Source organism: Macaca nemestrina, chromosome 4 (genome assembly GCF_043159975.1).
Source record: "Macaca nemestrina isolate mMacNem1 chromosome 4, mMacNem.hap1, whole genome shotgun sequence".
In the NCBI taxonomy this organism is placed as follows: Eukaryota; Metazoa; Chordata; class Mammalia; order Primates; family Cercopithecidae; genus Macaca; species Macaca nemestrina.
In genome coordinates, this window is record NC_092128.1 from 15,336,415 (window position 1) to 15,345,117 (window position 8,703).

Consider the following 8,703-nt stretch of genomic DNA (forward strand, 5'->3'; position numbering starts at 1 on the left):
GAGTGCAGTGGTTCGATCTTGCCTCACTGCAAGCTCCACCAAGCAATGAGTGGCTTCTGCATGCTCCACAACATTTTGGCTTGTCTCAAAATCCTTTGGCCAGAGCCCAGCTTCATGATGTCATCAAGAAGCGAGCCGAGGCCATGGTACACACACCCTGTTGTGGTCACATGTAACCAAGTAGACATTCAATGTTTGCAGGCAAACTTCATGTTCTCTGCAGAGGTGCCAAAGTGTGCACTTTGCCAGAACAAGTCTTCCCCAGGACTTTTCCTTTCCTACAGTTGATAGCTCTAGACAGTAAACATTTTCTCCTGTTTCAATACTCTTCTATAAGAAGGCTGACAGAGTACCTTTCCCCCAGGCACCTGTTTATCCATCTCTCAATGCTTCGCTAGATATATCTTATGGGGGTCCCATGTCCCATTCATAGTCTGCCACCAAAAGAGGTCATAAGCAAGACAATGTTTTAGGTTTTTTCAGTTTTCCAAGACTCCTCCAAATATGAAATTGCAATCAAAATACAAGTTGTTTCTCACAAAAGTTTGGGTCACATTTCTCTTTTTTAAAGGTGTCTCATTCCTACAGCTGAAGCTAACGAATTATTTTCTGTAGCATGATTGGAGATATGTTTTTTAGGATGAAGCCTGAGTCTTCTGTGAAATGGCAGTAATGGTAAACAAGTAACAGCAGAAGACTGGATTAAAATGGAAGATTCTGCAAAGAGCTACTAGCACTTCCCTCACGTTAGCCCTTGACACTAGTAAAGTGCTTTTTGGTTTCTGTTGATTCATTTGTTTTTTGTTTTTATTTTCTTATCACATTCAAGAATACATTGGTTCATCTTAGAGACATACAAAAATACATTTCATTTGACAAGGTTTCTCAATCTTGGCACCCATTTCCAACTGGACCTTTGAGTGACGTGCATTGCAGAACTACTTCCACATATTTCCATGGCATTATCAGGTAACTGATGGCCCACTCCAGGAAAAGGTGGAGGAAGAAGGAAATAACAATGTTTTTAATGGCTAGGCTGTGCATAAATGCTAAGCTAAACTAGGCACAAATTTATTAATGATTTCCCTGCAGGATAAGTCCTAAATATTTTTTCACACCCTGAAGACCTCCTCTGACTCTTATATTTAAGTAAGTAATTTAGAATAAACATTGGCTTTAATAGTAATCCAGCAAAAAAGAATTTTAGCTCTCTGAAAGTAAATTTGGGAATTTCTAACATCTTCCATTATCAAAATGTGAATGTATAGTTAAATATTGTTTAATATTCAAGTAAATCTACAGACTTTCCTCTCAAATAAAAATAGTATTTGATAGTTATTTTTTATCATTATAAAGTTAGCCTGCAAGGAAGTTGAGTCCAATTGTATTTCAACTAAAAGATCTTTAGAATAAATCTTTCTCTTTGCCTTGCTCCATTCGAGCATTCAGAAACAATAAAATTAATATCTAAAGGAATAAATCGAATGTTCTTTCCATACTGCCATGAACTTCACTCAATGTCTAATATCTACTGGAGGGATAAGTTATGTTCAGTAACTTCTAAATCAGTGGTTTACAAATTATGCTTTCCAGGGAGTTCTCATGGTAGGGAAAGGGTAAGAGGAGAACTGAGAAAGTAAAACCACAAACCCTCATTTCCTTTTCAAACAGAGCAGTCCTGCTTATATGTATTTTATATACTGAGCTTCTACATATATTTCAAAGAAAGAATTCCATTGCAAGAAACAAATTTAAACTGCTGCCATAGATGGATCCAAAGTCAATAAGAGCGGTAAGGACAGATTGCATCAACGCACCTTCTTTCCTTTCCTCCCCAAAGCTCTTCTAAATTAACTGTGAAAGATTTTTGAGGCCGGGTACAGTGGCTCACGCCTGTAATCCCAACACTTTGGGAGGCCAAGGCAGGCGGATCACAAGGTCAGGCGTTCAAGACCAGCCTGGCCAACATGGTGAAATCCCGTCTCTACTAAAAATACAAAAAAAAAAATCAGCTGGGCATGGTGGCGTGTGCCTGTAATCCCAGCTGCTCGGGAGGCTGAGGCAGGAGAATTGCTTGAACTGGAACCCGGGAGGCAGAGGTTGCAGTGAGCCAAGATCACGCCACATTCCAGCTTGACCTACAGAGAGAGACTCCGTCTCAAAAAAAAAAAAAAAATATATATATATATATATATATATATATAGAGAGAGAGAGAGAGAGAGAGAGAAATTAAGGCAAAAATTCAAATAAAATAGTTGGAAGAGTGATCAAAGATACAACAGCCCTATGAAAACAGAATCCTATCCAAGCAGAAGGAAAAGTCAAGAATGAACCTGAGTTTTACCCAAGATTTGCCATACCAGGTTCCTCTAGAGAAAAATTAGTTAAAAGTCAGTTTAAGATTCAGATTCCCAAATCACTGTTCCCCTTTTGTATACCTGGGCAACCACCACTCTCTCACCCTAGTATTCTCTGGAAAGGATAAAACAGGATCACTGAGCTGGATACATCTATAGCACAGTTGAGACAAGGGTACTATATTGAAACAGGGACATTAGGTGAGCAAATGCTCTCCTCTCATGTGGTTTTCAGAACTCTGGAACCCAGGCTTTTACCCTACAGGCATATGAGTATAGTCTTTTCCAAGAACTCAAACATTCTAAAAGGAAGACATAAAGACAATGTCAGATATTCCTCAAATAATTGGTCCAGCCAATTACTTTATAGTGAAGTCCATAGTTAACAAGTCCCATTCATGAGTTCAGAGTTTCCAGTCAGCCTTTCCATCTCTTTTACAATAGGAGCAGGCAACAAGGAGCTTGCGACATCTGAGAATGGCACCTAGCATGGAAAGTAAGACTGAAACAAAACAGGTATTTGGAGGAAGAAAACAATGCAAGAAGAAGAAAGCTTTCCCAAAATGATATCAGTATTTTTAGATTTATGAGAATATAATAATAACATACAAAACAACAATTACTGTTTAAAAGAAATACTCAAAATTTTTTAAAAGAAAGTTCTTGGAATTAAAATGACAAATCTGAGATTAAATGTCAATAGAAGAGGTGAAAGCTAAAATTTATTAAATATCTCAGAAAAGAGAGGAAATAAACCCATAGGTTAAAAACAAAAGAAAATGCCAATCCAGGATGTCTAATAACCAAGAAACAGGAGTTCTAAACAGAGAGATGTCATAAATGGGTGGAAAAAAATCAACAAAATAGAAGAAAAGTTCCCAAAGCTAAAGAACATGACTCTTCATATTAGAAAGACTCACCAAGTTTCTGTCTCATTTCATATACTTTTAGAAAACTGAGCACAAAGAGAAGTTCCTACAAGCTTTTAGAGAGGAAAAAAAAGGAGAGGAAAAATACTAAATTCAAAATATAATATTAGGAATTCAAGTTATTTTAGACTTTTCCATAGTAATTTTGGAAGCTAGAAGGCAACAGAGCAATGTCTTCAATATGCAGAAGGAAAATTATCTCTACCTTGGAATTCTCTATCTGGATACTCAAGTACAAGGACAAAATAAAGACTTTTCAGACATGCAAAGTCTCCAAATAAAGTTAGTTTTCTATGTTCTCTTTTTCTGGAGGATGCTGGAGAATACGTCCTTCCAAAGTGGGAGAGTAGGCACGATAAAGGAAGACATGAGTCCAGGCAACATGAGGTGAAAGGTGAGAGATAGGCAGAGGAGGCCACCACGAGGACTGTAAGGGCAGACCCAGGATGGAGGGAGGTGCATAAGTCTAGACTGGAGCAGGATATGAAGCTCCAGGAGAAATTTTCTCAGGCAAATAAAATTTGAGGATACTTGATGATGGAATTGAGAACAAAAAGCAAACAAAATAAGGTAATTGTTAAATCAATGGAACCAAAAATGTGTACAGGAAAGAAAAATTAATTGCAGTTTAATACATGATTTCACCACGAATAGCATTTTCATTGGCACAATATTTTAAACACTAAATATTCATTTTACCATTACAATAAAGCTATACTGAAAAGTGGGAGACAGAAGGGGTTTGCCAGGGGAATGAGGGTGAGGAAGAACTAAGGGTTCATATTCCACAGTGGAAAGCACACACATGCACACATGCACACACACACGTGCACATGCACACACATGTAAACACACACACACATCAGGTAAAAGAGTTGAAAGTAGTTGCCTTGGGAAACAGGATTGGAGGAGGATGGAAACTAAAGCCTCTATTTTTAAAAAAATAAACAGAGAAATATCTGGCCCTTTAAGTAGGAATACCTGGCTCTTTAGTCTAGATGCATATATCACTTTGATAAAATCTTAAGAAAAAAAATGTGAAAAGTCAAGAAAGAGAGGGGTACAAGTAAAAACAGTCAAATTGGTCTTCTTTGGTTTTCGTAAATGATGGTGCCTCCTAGAAGCAAAGACTCATTTTCCTCTCACAGTTAGATACTGGACTGCTGTCCTCTGTAAACAGGAATTAAAGTGATCTAATATTGCTCATAATTTTATTAGAATCTTCCAAGTATGTGTTCTTCATAATTACTTGAAGGAAGAAAGGGCAGAAGACAATATGAGTCATTTTTCTAAAATGGCTTAATCATCTTGCAAAAAAAAATCCTAATCCAAGATTTCCATTTCTCAAATAATAACTTTTCTCCTGCTTTTTTTTTATCTCCACCCTATTCCATCTTATTTCCCCCTCCCATCCTCAGACAGCCCCCGCCCGCCACTCAGCAGCCCAGCCCTTCCTTAAGGCACCGGGGGTGAGGGGAGTATTGGTGGTGGTAGATGATGAAACACTTCTTCTTAGAACAAGGCCAGAATGCAGCAACCTACATACTCACTCTTAGTGGTAGGACAGTACTGGGCATGGGAGGGTAAAATAAAGAGGTAAATGAAGAGGCATCTGCTGTCTTTCCAAAATAATGGGAAAACTAGCCCATTTCCTCTTAAACTCAATGGAGAAGGACTTTTAAAAAGCATTCCCAATCTTTCAGCTCCTGACAACGCCCACGGAAATCCCTATGGTTTTACTTGCCTGCACGTGCAGAAATGAAGAATGTAGAGGAACTTCAGTGTGGCTAAGGTAGTGGCATTTCCAGCTGGGTAAAACTAGGAGGGGATTTCAGAGTGGCGCAGGAACACTAAGGAGTGAATGTGGAACCAATAGGAAATGAGCACCAGGCTCCCAGTAAGACGGTTGATAGATGAGTTCATTTTCTTCCTCCATCAGATAATGGGAACAAAAGTAAGAAAAAAATGTTTTCTAAAAAATCACAAGGCCAAGCACAGTGGCTCAAGCCTGTAATCCCAGCATTTTGGGAGTCAAGGCGGGTGGATTACCTGAGGTCAGGAGTTTGAGACCACCCTGGCCAACATGGTAAAACCACATCTCTACTAAAAATACAAAAAAAATGGCCAGTTGTGGTGGCAAGTGCCTGTAATCCCAGCTACTTGGGAGGCTGAGGCAGGAGAATTGCTTGAACCTGGGAGGCGGAGGTTGCAGTGAGCAGAGATCGTGCCATTGCACTCCAATCTAGACAATACAGCAAGGCTCTGTTGAAAGAAAGAAAGAAAGAAAAAGAAAGAGAGAAAGAAAGAGAGAGAGAGAGGAAGGAAGGAAGGAAGGAAGGAAGGAAGGAAGGAAGGAAGGAAGGAAGGAAGGAAGGAAGGAAGGAAGGAAGGAAGGAAGGAGAGAAAGAGAGAAGGAGAAAGAGAAAGAAAGAAAGAAGGAGAAAGAAAGAAGAAAGGAAGGAAAGAGAGAAAGAGATAGAAGGAGAGAAGAAGAGAAAGAGAAAGAAAGAAGGAGAGAAAGAGAAAGAAAAAGAGAAAGAAAGAAAGAAAAGAGAGAGGAGAGAAAAAGAGAAAGAGAGAGAAAGAAAGAAACAAAGAGAAAGAAAGAAAGAGAAAGAAAAAGAAAGAAAGAAAAGAAAGAAAGAAAGAAAGAAAGAAAAGAAAGAAAGAAAGAAAGAAAGAAAGAAAGAAAGAAAGAAAGAAAGAAAGAAAGAAAGAAAGAAAGAAAGAAAGAAAGAGAGAGAAAGAGAGAGAGAGAGAGGGAGGGAGGGAGGGAGGGAGGGAGGGAGGGAGGGGAAAAAGGAAAGAAAGAAAGGAAGGAAGGAAAGAAATCAAAAGCCACAAGATATTAAGTAGTTCCAGAAAAGAGATACAACCTCAAATTAAGCCAACATTAATTAAAAATCTAATATGAAGCTGACATTGTGCTAAACACATTCACATCCATCATTTTTTCATGTAATCTTGTTTAAGGATGTCGTACGCACTCCAGGATTTGCTCTTTTTTATGAGATACACTGTCTGTGCCTCTGTTTTTCTCAGAAAAATGTAGTGAAGCTGTGCCATTCTACATTTGCCCTGGATGGAACTCCATGATACCACCTCGCTTCACGATATTTCACATCGCCTGATGGAACCCAAAGAAACCAGCTTTATTTCTGTGCCACTTCTCAGTGATTAAACCTCAAACTTCGGAACCAAAATTGCTGTTCTGAATAACTAACAAGTGTTTTCTCACCTTCTCTGTTTTTCCTTTTTCCCATAATATTTCATAATTATGTCACCAGGTGGCAATGAGTAACTACGCCCATGCAGGCAAATATTTAAAAGAATCAGAAAATAGGGTGACATTGCAAGGAAAGTTGCAAAAATAAAATGTTCATCATGACATTCTACCATTTTAAATTAATTTAGCATTGGTCTGTTACAAAATGCATATAATTTAGATTCAGAAGAATTGGGCTTCAGTTATACTTTTGTCACTTTCTCAAGATGTAACCTAGGATAAATCTCTCCCTCTTTTTCAAATTTGATGTGTACAAATGTAATAAGAAGCACTTGGCAACGTCAGGAACATTTGATAAGGCAAGACACATAAAGATATGTGCGTAGCCAGGCACAGCGGCTCATGTCTGTAATCCCAGCCCTTTGGGAGGCTGAGGCGAGTGTATCACCTGAGGTCAGGAGTTCAGGACCAGCCTGGCCAACGTGGTGAAACCCCATCTCTATTAAAAATACAAAAAGTAGCCAGGCATGGTGGCATGTGCTTGTAATCCAGCTACTCAGGAGGCTGAGGCAGGAGAATCACTTGAATCCGGGAGGCGAAGGTTGCAGTGAGCCGAGATTACTCCACTACTCCAGCCTGGGCGACAGAGTGAGACTCCGTCTCAAAAAAATAAAAATAAACAGAAAAAAGAGGGCCCGGGCGTGGTGGCTCACGCCTGTAATCCCAGCACCTTGGGAGGCCAAGACTGGGGGATAAGCTGAGGTCAGGAGGAGTTCGAGACCAGCCTGGCCAACGTGGCAAAATCCTGACACTACTAAAAATACAAAAAAAAAAAAAAAAAGTTAGCCAGGCGTGGTGGCGCATGCCTGTAGTTCCAACTACTCAGGAGACTGAGGAGAATTGCTTGAACCCTAGAAGAGGTTGCATGAGCCAAGATCGCGCCACTGTACTCCAGCCCGGGTGACACAGCATGACTCCATCTCAAATAAAAATAAAAATAATAAATAAAGAAGGAGGTATTTTTATTTCTTACTAACAAACATATCTCAAATCTGGTAACAGCATTGTCTTAATATTTTGAATCCTGCAATGGGCGTCAAAGACCTTGAGCTAAATATCTTCAAAGTTCCCTGCCAGCCTAAAATTCCAGGATTCTGACTTTCTCTCTCTTTCTCAATCACTGTCTAAGTACTTACCTCTTTCCTTTTCATCAGTCTCTCTGGGACGAAGTCCAGCTTTACCATCTCTTCAAGAAATGCCTTCAAGCTACTGACAATTTTAAATTAAAATACCTTGCTAATCAATGAATCTAATAATAATAGCTTCTGCTTATTTTGTTCCTATTCTGAACCTGACATTTGTCTAAGTAGTGGCATTCCCGTCAAAGAGCTGTCTTACCAGAGATTAAATCTCACAATGTGTTTAGTTTACAAACAAGTCAGACTAGCTGAGGAGGACCTTCTTGGAAGAGTAGGGTGAGCTCTTTGAAATCATGAGTGAGACACTCCTCTGAGAAGCCCAGTCAGCGTGACCTCCCCTAAGGAAGGCTGGATTCCCAGAGATAAAAGAAAGGTCATAACTCTGGGTTTTCTGAGTGAACTGGAATTTGCTCCATCCCAGGTCTGGAGACCACGTAGAGAAAAGAAACAGAAAATGAAACAGCCATCCTCTGGAGAAGTCACACTTCGTGCCCCTGCCTAGTGAGAGCCCCTAAGTTGAAACAATATTCTTCCCTGAGGATTTGTTCTGACATGCACACAAAAAGGCACAGAGAAGGGTGCTTCTTGCTGCAACCCTCTAGAGGGGGAAAAGAGCGTCAGCATTATCATTAAATCATTGGTTCTTAACGTGAATAGTGCCTCCCTCTGAAAGGTATTTAGGAAATTTACGTGAGTGTTTTTGGTGGTCACCGTCTTCGGGATTACTATTGACATTTATTGGTTGCAGCCAGGATGCACCACAAAATGAAGAATTTTACCCCATCCAGCAAGGACTTTGGGTGTCCTGCCAGGCATTCATGTGGGCGAAAAACATCTGAGCCAAGAATTTAACTACACTATATATAAAGTAATTCTTGCACACTTTTAATATACAATGACTTTCCTAAAAATGAAACCATCAAATAAATTGAAAGACTCTGGAACTTTGTTTAATTTGAATCTTTACTGTGAGTTATTTATCATCTCAGAA